Source organism: Cheilinus undulatus, linkage group 16 (genome assembly GCF_018320785.1).
Source record: "Cheilinus undulatus linkage group 16, ASM1832078v1, whole genome shotgun sequence".
NCBI lineage: Eukaryota > Metazoa > Chordata > Actinopteri > Labriformes > Labridae > Cheilinus > Cheilinus undulatus.
The window spans coordinates 35,265,495-35,278,759 of NC_054880.1; the positions used below are offsets into that span (position 1 = coordinate 35,265,495).

Below are 13,265 nucleotides of genomic sequence, written 5' to 3' on the forward strand. Positions count from 1 at the left end.
TTCATAGTTTGGAGGAGTAGGACCACTTTGCAAGAATTCATAATTTTTTCCCTCCAATTTTTTTGGCTTTTTTCTGTTAATTCTGACTTTAAACTCAAAATTCTGAATTTATTGTCATCATTTTAAAAATAAAATTTCTGACTTTATTTCCAGAATCCTGATTATAATCTCAGATTTCTGGGTTTAACATCAAAATTATCAGGCAAAATCAGAATTCTGCCTTCAAACACAGAATAGAAAAAATTGCTTCTCTATGTTTTCAGTGCTACACATCCTCTAAGGCAGTATGGAGCCTATGCACGTGTACCTGTTTGTCATTGCCTGTTTGACGTTATAATGTCAGTGCCGTTCTTTAAAAATTATTTATTTATATGTAAATAAATAGCATAAAGCATAAAAATATGCATAAAAAGAATAAGTATATGTATTTATGCTAACTGTTTAGTGAGTGTGTGTGAAGGCTACGGAGTCAGATACGCAAAGCTACATCGCAGACCCCCGTGTGTGTCTACGGAAACAAAAACGGTCCAAAAATGTTAGACTGATTCTAAGCTAGCAGCAGTAGTTGGTGGGGAGAAACATTCCGTATGGGGGCTGTTCTTGGGATATTTTTTGACGGTGAAGTCTATGAATAGTAAGCATATTCTTACTGATAGGTAAGTTTTGTTAACAAAATTTTTCTGAAAGGATTTCCTAAACACTTATCTTTGACAGCTAGCTTAAAGTTGAACCTGAACAGAAGTTAGCTCTGAACACAAAAGGACACCAATGGTACCTGAATTTAAGACAAACGTCTCTAAAACGCAAACTCTTTATTTAATTAGACACGTCATTCGTGTACTTTGTACTAAATTTTATATGAGGTCTTGTTTTAAGCTGATAAAGCCGACTTTAACCTTTGTGTAAACACAAGTATACTAGTTTTCAATGATGTAAAAGCAGAAATAGGAGTAACAGAGACACAGGGACTTGCAGACTTTTTTGAACCCAGAAAATGCTTGAACCTCCAGTTATGATATAAATATTAAAAACTTAATTACTTTATTCAGAGTAATGTTTTGCTCATTGCTGTGCTAAAGTTGTTGACCGCTTTGGTCCAGCAATCACACAGGTGTTTTCACTTTACGTCCCTGATTAGACCCCTTACATACTCTAATGTAGTTGACATCAAACATTTCTGTAATTTCCTCCTAGTCTCTGAACTTTTCATGTCTATCAACTTACACTTGTGTCTTTCATCTTCATTTATTTGTTAGAAAATCCTTGTGTCTGTGTTTTTATGCACTAAACTACCACTATCTTAACTTTAATTAATAAAACTGATTTATATCTCCAATAAAATGCACTGTTGGAATTAGTGTAATGATGAAACCCACTTCTTGGTCTTACTTTGCATTTTGTGAGAGTGGCGTTCTCGCTCTACATGTTGGCTTAGTACTTTTTCTTAAAGTCCCAACATTCTCTCAACTCTATAAGAAGACTGTGTCTTAAAACCCCATTATGCACTCATCTTTAAATGAAGCTGTTCTTGTATTTGTATTTGAGCCAGTTAATGATGAAGTGATGGAGATGCCAGGAGGCTGTCCTTTTGTCTACTCGTGCATTTCAGGTGAGTTTCTTTAATTGGATAAGCTCTCTACTTTCCATTTCCACGTAGTCTGTCTGCACAGTGTTCGGGGAATCTTGGAGCTGGAAGGAATCATGAAGAAAGAAGAATATGTGAAGTTTTTGAAAGAAAATCAACCCTACTAGGGTACTCATCCAAACGGCAAAAGGCTATGGGGAAATGTCAACAGGTGTGTGCATCGTGTGTTATCGTAGCTGCATGCAACAAGTAGGGGAGAATGTGAGTAAACATCGTAAAAACTCTGCCAGCATTAATGAAACACCAGCTAGGTTTCCTCAGGGACACAAGGCACCTGCAAATAATGTGATTGATTACTGGTTCTGAAATGCACTTTTACTGGTTTAAGATGAGGTAAGAAAGAGGCATCTGTCCTGCATGCACAATATGCTCTGGGGCCAGCCTCCTAGAGTCGGTCATGTGACTTTATTGTTATCATGGTCTCGAAGATAGGAAGAAGGATGGAATCAGTTTCATGGCAAGACTATGATGACAGTCTGAGTGATGTCAAAAACGATTTCCACTTCTGCAGAAGAGACACCTTCAAGCCAGACTGAAGTCTGCTAAGGACAACTGAGAGAAATATTCTGATACTGGAAGCATGTGCTTTGGTCAGATGAGACCAAACTAGAGCTCTTTAGCCATAGAAGACGTTGGTGATGTTTGGAGAAAGAAAGGAGAGGCGTATAACCCAAAAGACACCGTCCCCACAGTGAAACAGCCACAGTGAATCACGGCAGTGGGAGTATTATGCTGTGAGGATGCTTCAGTGAGTCTGGAACTGGGGAACATATAAAAGTGGTAGAAAACAAAAAGAAAGAAGGATTGGAAAGAAAACCTCTTGCAGCCTGCAGCAAAACTGGGTTAGTGTCTTTGCCTTGTCTTCCACCACAACAACCCATAACATCTGTGGCCCCTGGTGAAGACCAAAGGGAACCTCATTGACTGGCCTGACCAAAGCCCTGACTTGTATCCCATTGAAAATATAAAGGGTGAACCGAAGACCGAGGTCCATGCCAGAGGACCATCAAATCTGAAAGATCTTGAGAGATTGGCCAAAAAAGAATGGGCTGGGATTTCTCAGGAGATGTGTCTGAGACTAAAACTACAACAAATGATGGCAGGCTGTTATCCAGCAAAAATCAAGTGAAACTGACTATTAGCATCAGGGGGATCATCATTTAGACCCTGGTAGGTTTTAATTTTTGTGGCATTTTGCTTCTGTGTGTGAATTAAAATAATGAACATTAAACCTGACAAAGAGCCTTTAAATTACAAAATGTTCTCACTCCTGGTAGAAGCAAAAGACTTGTTCAAGTCTTCATAAGCAGGAAGAAAACATAAAAACTAATTTTTATGCCGTCAAATGAAATATAAAATAGATCATTCTTAACACATAAAGCCTCATCTATGCAACAGAACACGTTTGGACCAATCTAAGTAGCAAAGCTGGACCAGTACAGGGCCAAGGTTGATGTGGTGAAACGGCATATGCCCCTACACCTGACCTGACCTAAGTAGCAAAATTCAAGTCCAGTTATTTTCTTCATTTAAAAACAGACATATTCTGATCACAACCACAAGAGTTTTCCCTCCTTTAAAAATGTAACTGCAAAGCATCCCCAACAAAAGCCAGAGTTAGTTATCCATCTCCATTACCACAAAGGGATATTTCCCAGTTGACAGTCTGCAGATTTTCATGTTTTTCAAGCTCATAAAAAATTCATTCCCCCGATGCCATGCATGGAACACGCCCTGTTGAAGAATCACTCCTCTACTTGTTGGTATGCATGGGATTCGCAGAACTGTGACTCTAGATTCTGAAACCAATTATTCAAATAGCTGCCACTTTAACTTGCAGGGCAAGCGTGTCAAGAACAAGGGGAAGGAGCATCTCAGAGATCCATAATAAAACGTCCCCTGCTGTATTGTAGAGTTACTTGTATGCACCATTTCAGGAAAGATAGAGTCAGATGTCCTTTTGGTTGGAGCTTTGAGATCAATCATGTGTGAGCTAACTCTGATCTAAGGGTATTGCTCTGGAAAATCTAGTCTTACTTACCTGCAGTGCATGTCTTTTTGCTGACACCATCATAGTGCCTTTTGATGCTGCATCTTTTTATGTTTAGATCAAATCTAGCCTCACTGTTGTTTCCTGGTGTAAATATAAACCGACCTTAGCACGACGACCCCTGGGTGCTGGTTTAGCTTGATTTGCACAGCAGGCGACTGTGTCCTGTGGCAGTCCTCAACACACTGGTTGCATGATCAAATCCTGATCATGGCACTTGTTTGGTGCATTTGTTTTCCCACTCTCTCTTCCCATATTTCCTGTCTCTCTTCAGCTATCCTACCCATTAAGGAACCCCCCCTCATAAAGATCCCAATAGGTGGTAGCTGTTGATTTAGCAGAAATGATGGATAAATCAGCTATCTCTCTTTAAATCCTTTGTTTTAAGGGCGCTGGTAGCCGGTGCTTGTATCAGTGCATTCTTTGTTCAGAGGCTATTGTCCCAGGGTAAATCCAGCCTGTGGCTCCTTTCCTTATTCGATGAAAAGAAGAAAAGAAACAGATTGAGTTTTCAGGAAAGGGATATGAAGTTGATTAATCATCCATCAGGGGATTCAGACATTAACTTATTTTCATAGAAAGCCTCAAAAGATCTGCACAGCTTTCCCTTTTGTGAGCAAAACCATCTGAACTTTGAAATATGAGAGCGTTGGAAAAATCATTTTTCATTTTTCATTCATGCTTCTCTGAATACCTGGCATTTAAAATTTATAGAGCACCTTGTGGCGTATTGTCAGAGTTTTGGTCAGGGATGTCCTCAGGCAACCCTATCAATCTCTATTAAGCAGGGACATCTCAGCAGCTCTCTTTCTCTCTCTGTGCACCCAAGTATGTGTGGATTGGAAAATGCATCTGTTATTCATTTCAGCACTGAGTTTCAGCTGGCTGAACAGTTGCTTAAATCAGATCTCAAGTTGCTTCTCTGTCTGATTACAGAGACCACCTGCAAAAAAGACTCAGTTACCCCACCTGAGAGGAAATGTACATGCATGCTGCATCATAACTAACATGAACATGGTCCTACCCCCCCCTCCCCCACACACACACACACACCCACTCACACACACACACACTCTTGTGTCTCATTGTTATTTTCTGTGTTTGACTATCTTGTTGCTTAATGAATTGACTTGTGCAAATGAAAGGTTTATCAGCCAATTCTTGCAAAACATCAAGATTGAGCCCAAAGGAGACCTCAGGCTCAATTGTAACTTCAAACAGAAGTGACTTTATAGGTCTTTTTTTTGTGGGCATCATGACAGGAGGAAGCAGATAACTCTTTGTAATGTGATCAAAGCTGCACAGTGAACAGACTCCTCTACAGATTTTAAAATCACTTTTACTTGACGGTAAAAAAATCCATCATGGTGTTAAAATTCAAAGGTACACAGGAAAATCTGAGGAGTAATTTTTCCAGAGGTAAAAGTATTTTACTCAAAAATAGTAAAATTTACTCTTTATTGAGTATATTTATTACCAGCCACCATGAGAGTTGGGGTAAAATCACAGAGTAAATTCTGCTGGAGTAAAACTTTTAACCACACCCACTTAAGTTTCAACTCAGCTGGCGTCACTCACGGACGGTCACAGCTGCAGCTTGTTAGGTGTCCCGTCTGCAGATTATCCTTGGCAATCAAGATCACCTCACCAGGTGATGAACCTTCAGACACCTGTGTACTACAGCTTCTAGTCAGGTAACTCCTCTTCAAACTTTGATAATCAAGTGATTTTTCAGTGAGTTTTCTTTTGCCTTGTCTAACTCCATTTCGTTTTTTTTGCAGTGTCCCTGTCTCTCTGCCAGTGCTATTTCCAACCACCAGCCAGTACACTCACCATCGTTTTGCACTATTGTTGTCAAATAAACTTCTTTTACTTTACCACCTTGTCTCGTGCTCTGCTCACGAGTTCTTGTCATATGTTCATCACAATTGTCTCATAATATTAGAACACTGTCTAATATGTATAGGCAAAAACACCTCTTTTGTTGTTACACCTTTTATAGGTGGAAAGGCAGAAATATCTATTAAGAGAAAAATGTAGCTCTATAGAAAGAGGAAGATCAGTCTATTTAGAGTAAGATACAGCTCCACATAACCATTACCCAATTCTATATGGAGTAGAAATTGTTCCGTAATGAGTAGAACCATTTCTATAAGGAATGAAAAACAGCTCAGAAAGGACTAAATACAACACTGTATTGAGAAAAAAACAGCTCTATAATGAATAAACTATGGTCTGAATTACTCTAGTGAGTAAAATTTCTGTGGAGTTGTTTTTATTTTGTTCATTGTGGAGTACATAATCATCATTTAGAGTTAAATAAAAACACTTTTGAGAGTAAAGACAACTCTGAAAACATTACTCTACAAGTAGAGTGAATTTTACTCCAAATAGACTGGGACCAAATGTTGTATTTTTCAGTGTAAAATTTTACTAAATTTGAGTAAAATCTGCTCAGGTAAATTTACTGTGTACAACCCCAGCCGTCACTGACCGAGAGGCAGGGTAAGACCTGGACTGGTTGCCGGTCAATCGCAGGTTCGACACAGACAGACAAACAACCAGGCATGCTCACACTCACATCCAAGGGCAATTTAGAGTCACCAGTTAACCTAAGAAGTATGTCTTTTGCTTTCTGGAGAGAACCCATGCATGCAGGGGGAGAACATACAAGCGCCACACATAAAGACTCTGTTCAACTGGTATTCAAACCAGGGTCATTCTTCCTAACCCCTCACCTGCCATGAAAATGGTGGATGCTAATTTGAAAGACTGCTACATAAGGAAGCGGGAACTGCTACTGCAAGCTGTTGTTCTGTTGCTGTATTTCATTCATGTTTTAGGCTTCTCTCTGGGACAAACCATAATCATTATCTGCCATCAGCTGCACGTTTTGCATTGCTTCATCCTCTCAGCTTTTATAAGCCACATATGAGAGCTCAGCTTCATCCACCCAACTTGTTTTTTTCCTATTTTTTAAACAGAGGAGACTTTAAACCAAACCACATTTCACAAGGTGTGTTTGATAAGGTGTGTTTTTTGTTTCATGAATGAATTTCACACAGTGAAAGAGAAAAGTGGCCCTCCTGGTTGGCTCCTGGTAAACTCTCTGAGAGAGGAGAATTAATACACCCTTCACTCAGGTGGATGTTCTTTTCTGTATGTATGATTTCCTTATTGTATGCTTGTGGGGGGCATTGTCATGTCTATGTATCACCTTTAGGTGTTCTTTTGTTGAACATGTTTTGTCCAAAAGTGGCTCATGCAGAGTTCCTACTGGTTCCACAGCGCATTGTTTTTAATATTTTGGGGTACATAGTAACGACTGATTTAGGTGTAAAGAGGAGAAAGGAGAGGGAGAGACAGAAATAGTGCAGATTTTAATACCTGGATTCATTTGGTGTTATTTTGCATCACTTTTAGTGCATGTTGCAGTTAGCGCTGGCCTTTGTGGATTAGGTGCTTTTCATAATGAGGCTGATTTGCATGTCAGAGGGGCAAGTTTGCACTGAATAGGGAATATTCCTCCCTTTACTCCTCATTTATATCCATGGAAATGGGAGAGGGCACTGTTCATGCAATTGAGCAGTTTGCTTGCATTTTGTGTGCAGTTAGAAAAGGTTTCCCCTTTGTGTGTGCTCTGTGGATCTGGTGCAATCTTTTTTGCCGTTTTTACTGCACTATTCGTTAGTGGATTTGCCTCTTTAAGTTTCAGGACAATGAATCATTTTGGAGATTCAGCTCTGTTTGATAATGCCTGACTAGAAACATCAATACTTATTTTCATACTCAGCTGTTCCTGCAATTATCAAACATACTTTTACCATTATTACTGACATCGTACCCATAAATCTGGAACTGTTGTTGTTGGTTCTCCCATTTTTTGTCTCTATGTCTGTGTAAACCCAGTGTCATGACAGCAGTTGTGTTCCATGAGTCTGTTCAAGGTTCCTGCTGCTGTAACCTTGCTAAATGTTGCCAAGTGTTTGCTCATGGTGGATTAATAGTGGATATTTGTAAATAATATGATAAAGAGTGTAAGTGTGGATTTATTGATTGAAAATCTACTCTCATGGTTCATGACTGAGTTTAGAAGACTAAATCTCTGTCTCCTGAACCTAACTGAAATACTTTAGGATGTCTTGGGAAATTGGTGGAGTTAAGGAACCAAAAAGGCTCATTGCTAAAGTAACGTGTTTTTGCTTTAACAGGGGACACATCACTTCTTCATGGTAAAAGAGAAACAGCTTTCCTGAAACTGTCATCGACTGCTTCTACACCCTGAAAAACCCCGCCCATGAATCCAGGTACAGCACCATGAATCACTGTGTTGTGCGTCATGATATAAGTCAATCTCTGATTACTCAGGCACCAACGTCTGCATAATTACATCAGTGTGTGCCCTCCATAGCACACAAGTTTGTTCCAATTAGTGGTGATATATTGGCCTGACATCTCGTTTAGTGTGGACGGCAGATTGCAGAGCCATGATTGAAATCTTAATGAATGAGTCATAATCTGAAATGAAATGGACATTTTCATTTGGACATCTGAAACAATGATTAGGTGGACATGGAACATCCCAATGTTAGGAAAAGACAAACGGAGTCAATTTTGAAGTATTGATTGGTTGTTCCTGGGAATGTTGGTGCTGCTCTTTAACAAGAAAAGTAGTAATAAAAACATGTCAGAGTTATTCATGGCAGATAAAATTTAAATTTTCTCCTCTTACATTTTGAAGAATATCAATTTTGTGTTTGATGCTGTCTTCATCCTCTATATCTCACTATGTTCTTGTTGTTTGAGGAATGTTTTGAGAGGGAGGGTTGTTGTCTTGTGTGAAAGAAACAGATGGGACGATAAACCTGACCTACTTCTTCATCTGGACCACTCTGAATAAAAAGGAAGATCTCAGGGAAGAGAGGGAAAATAGAGTTGCTTGATGAGTTCGTTTTCCAGATGAATACAGCTACTTATTTATTTTTGATTACTTTCTGTTTTTTTTCTTTTGCTAGCTATATTTACATAGATTCTGCTCCTTACTCACAAGGAAGCTCTCAGTTTTCTAGATTCCTCAGCCAGTTATTTAAGTCAGCGGATTCACAGGCTTCACAGATCAAAACGTGGGTCAGAACAGTATATAAACTGGAATAACAAGACCCTACCACATTGTGTTCTTTTATGAGCTCAGATGTCTGACTTGGGAGAATAACTCAAATAAAGAATGTGTTTGCTGGAGAGAGAGAAAGACCTAGATAACAATCCTCCAGGGCTGTACCCAGTTTCCTTGTGATGTGTGCATCGAGCTGCTTGGCTTCATGATAAATGACCTGTGTTTTAAGAAGCCAGGAGGGTCAGCTCTGCGATGTTAAGCCGTGACATTTTTATGCTTTACAGCCCTAATGAAAAATGGAGAAATTGCCGGTGTTTGAGGCAGGATGAAAATCATTTCTGATTTTGAGCATTTGTTGAGTGAAAGTTCTTTTATAATGGCCTGTTCAAAAAGAAAGCTGACTGTATGAATACATCTGGAAAATGAAAAGGCTTACAAGAAATGTCTGTCAAAGACCTAAAGTTTGAATCGCAGTTAATCTCAGAATTTATTTAGTTAACTGAAATCAACTACCCAATTTGAAATTCCATGATAAAAAACTATTTTGGTTTCATTTTGGATTTTTTTTACTGTCTTAAAGCTCAAATATTATGCAAAATACACTTTTTCAGGCTTTTCTAGCAAAAACATGTGCCCCTGACCTGTCCACAGTCCCCCCAAGAATCAAAAAAATCCTTTAGCTCATCCCCACTCTTTCTCCAGCTTTCAGAAAATGTGTGCTGAAACAAGCCATCTCAGATTTTCCCCTCATGATGTCATGTGAGGAGTTAGACCCGCCCCCAGGTTCTGTTGGACCTCCCCATTTGGATGAAAGTTCCGCCCTCCTTTCCTAATCCTGATCAGAAGAGTCACATCCATTCTGGGCAGGCTGGAAAGAGAGGGGTTTTAAGACATGCAAAAATCCTATACTGGAATGTTTTTTTCAGCAATAAACTTCACAGGCATGTTTTGGGGATCTCTGAGACCAATATAAACTTGTCTTAAAGGGGTAAAATATGTGAACTTTAATCTGACATCTAGTTTGGATAGAGACAGGCTTTTATTTTGATAGAAAATTGGATCAGAATCAGCTTTAGTGGCCTATTTAACATGAAATTTGACTTCGGTTAGCTTTGCTTTCAGAGTATGGAATCTAAACATTGAATACAAAAAAAATTAACGGAAAAAGCATTAAAATTAAGATTTAGATATACAAGGCTACAACCTCTTGTAGGTATTATTTAGAGTATATACAAGTCCGTATGCGTTGATAGTATGGTTGCAAGATGTTCAAAGGATTCTGAAGATGCTGACTTGACTAGATCAGAGTGACTAGATAAAACTTGCAAGGATGTTGGAAGATTTACATGAGGAAGGTAATGTAATTTAAGACGGCTGATAAGTGCAAATGTGCATGTGACGTAAGGCTTTTTACCACAGAGAGATTTCTTACAGCATTTGAGTTACAGTTAATAGATTAGTTACTTGTAGTAGATAGGGATCAAAGATTATCACACAAACCTAAATGGACTGTAAAGTAAATAACAGTAACAGTAAAAAAGTAGGGGTAGAGGGATTATCAGCCTGGCTAATAATTGATGTCAATATTTGGAATTAAGTTGATTATCCATGTCGGCATTTTATTTTCCTAATTGTTGGCCAAAATGAATCAACTAATCTGTGGGCTTCACTGCAAGGTGTGTCTTCCCCTCTGGTTTTGTTCTTGTCTCACCTCTGACTGGCTTTTAACATGCAATTTTTCTTTTGCCACTTTAAGTATATTTTGTTTATCATAACAGATGCATATTGGTTCCAAACATCTGCAAGTGGTCACATGCACCACTAATAATTGGTATCTATGTTGACCTTGAAAAAACGCTATCAGTCGACCCTAAAAAGATAAATGCCTAGTTATCAAACATTTACCTTTTTATTATTGCCTTATTCTCTTTACAATCCATAAATAATTCCTTTTTCTCTGGTTAGGACTATTTTATAATCTTTAGTCTACTTGGGGTAACTTATTTTCTTTCTAAATTAAAGCAGGTCTGTATGGGAACAGCGAGTAAGTCAATTACATGTAGTTTAACACAGAAGAAAATCCAAAATGAAACAGAAACACTTTAAATTGCAAATGAAGGAATTTCAAAATAGTTCTATTAATCACACTTCACTACAGGAACTTAAAAGGGTAAAATATGTGATCTTTAAAGACAAGTTTATATTGGTCTCAGAGGTCCCCAAAACATTACTGTGAAGTTTGTTGCTGAAAAACACCCCAGTATAGGATTTTTCCATGTCTGAATAACCCCCTCTGTGTTAGGCCTGCTCATACTGAGCTGTTTCTGCGTCTGTAGTTTTAAATGTTAATGAGCTGTCTGACTCCGCCCCTCTCAGGAAGTGGATGTGGCTCAGCTGCAAGCTGAGAGGAGGATCAGGAGGGGAGGGCAGAACTTTCTTCCAAGCAGGGAGGGCCAACTGAACCTGGGGGGCGGTAATAACTCCTCACATGACATCATCAGGGGAAAAATCTGAGAACGGCTTGTTTCAGCACACATTTTTTGAAAGCTAGAGAAAGGGGGGTTGGGGGGGTGTTCTGATTCTTGGGATTGTGGAAAGGCCAGGGGTACACATTTTTGTTACAAAAGCTTGAAAAAAGTGTGTTTTGCACAATGTGTGGCCTTTAACAGATTAAACACCCCCTTTTTGATAACATAAAGTGCAGATGACTTTTGGTTTGTCCACTGAGCTGTCTGTGAGTTTCTAGAAATAAAGTGAGACATTTTATTTAACATTTATTTGACATGGACACACAGTAACATTGATGCTGTGATATTTGATCATACACAGGTCCCAGATGCACTGCTTTAAGTGTTTATAGCAAAGTGCTAATTTTCAACACTTGTCCATGGGAGGCTTTTAAAGATTATAGTTGTAAAAAAACAGGGAAAGATTACGAAATAACAGAGATATCAAAAAACTCAGTACATTAGCTAATACATCAGAATTAAAATATTCAAGATGGATAAAATACAAGTCCAAAAATAATAATAATGAGCAGTGGAGCAGTAGTTGACTTCTTTTACTTTACTGTAGCTGCAGGGAGACATTGCAGTGTTTTACTAAAGTGTGCTGAAAGGGACACTGAAGTATATAATTAAGGATGATTTTAAAAAATGCACTGATGAACTTCATATATCACGATTAATGCATCAACGCTGACACTCCACTCCACTTGCAAATAGTACATTTTTATAGTCTAGTTGTCTTGCATATGTTGCCATTGTTCTCTCAATGGCAACATCATGGAGGTTCATTTCTCTTATGGGGAATATAATGATAATAATAATAACTTTATTTATACAGCACCTTTAAAATGTGTTCTAATGCTGCAGAAGTACACAGCTCTATGCTCACAGTAATTATGATAAAGATTCTTTTTTCAACATTTGCCCTAAACCTGATTTAAGAACACCAAATCCAATTAGTGCTTTTATTCAGACGTCTTTTAAAGGAGCCCCCTGTACAGTATTGTATATGTAATTTACCTCTATTGTCAGACTGTATGTGCCTCTGTTTTGAAATACAGATGCAGCTAATAACTTGAAAGGTGTTTATTTATTTCCCACATGCAGAGAGCAGTTACCCCCTGGCAGCATTTTCTGTTTACATCCCACGCCTGTTTAACAATTGCGTTGCAAACTATTGCAGTGATTGCTGTATTTTGGACCTGGAGGCATGCAAGAGAAGGCATTGCACATACACAAAGACATGAATGGAAACCCTGGCCCTAGGGGAGAGGAGCTAACAAGCAAATGTACACATGTCAACAGGAGCAGAGGACAAGTTTAGAGGGCGCAGAGAGCTACTGTTGTTGATTTCAGCACCACGGACAGTGCCAAGGCGTCACAGAGTTCACTGTCCATGGTGCTGAATTTCAGCTGGACTCAAAGCAGAGACCCAGTCCTTTAGAAGTATTTTATTATGTCAGAATGTAGTGAACTAAATTGATTTTAATCATAGCATTTGTAATTCTCTCCCCCAGGTTTATTTTGATGTTCACATTTTAAAGTGAACCCCCTATAGCCATGCCTGGAAATGGTCTGAAATGCACTACCTGTCTTATTGGCTGTGTTTGTTAGACAACTAAAACAGTTCCATATCCCATTGATTTTGTCCCTATGCCCTATAGATTCCAGTTATTTATTTATTGACTGTGATATTGGCATTCTCATCCCTGGGGTGGATGAACGGCTATTCCTTGCCTCTCTTGTTGTATGACTTAAACCTTCTTTTTTATTATTTCTTGAAGATTTGACAATATTGTCTTTATAAGGCCGGTGCCAATGAAGATATTGAAGTGAACTGAACAGGCAGCTGTTGTGTCTTATCGTGCTCAAGGACGCTTCAGCAGGCAGGTGAAGCAGGTAGCTCCATGCGGAATCAAAGCTCAGCTGCCTGTGGGAACAATCTCCCCA

General features: G+C 38.8%; 1 protein-coding gene across 1 annotated transcript in view; it reads left to right on the plus strand.

The window, feature by feature from the left end:
* Window positions 1-1,542: 1,542 nt before the first annotated feature.
* Window positions 1,543-13,265, plus strand: part of gabbr2 (gamma-aminobutyric acid (GABA) B receptor, 2) — a 316,006-nt gene continuing 304,283 nt past the window's right edge. The window contains exons 1-2 of the mRNA XM_041807934.1: window positions 1,543-1,609; window positions 7,907-8,002. The gene's annotated coding sequence lies outside the window, so the exon portion shown is untranslated. The remainder of the gene's footprint in view (window positions 1,610-7,906; window positions 8,003-13,265) is intronic.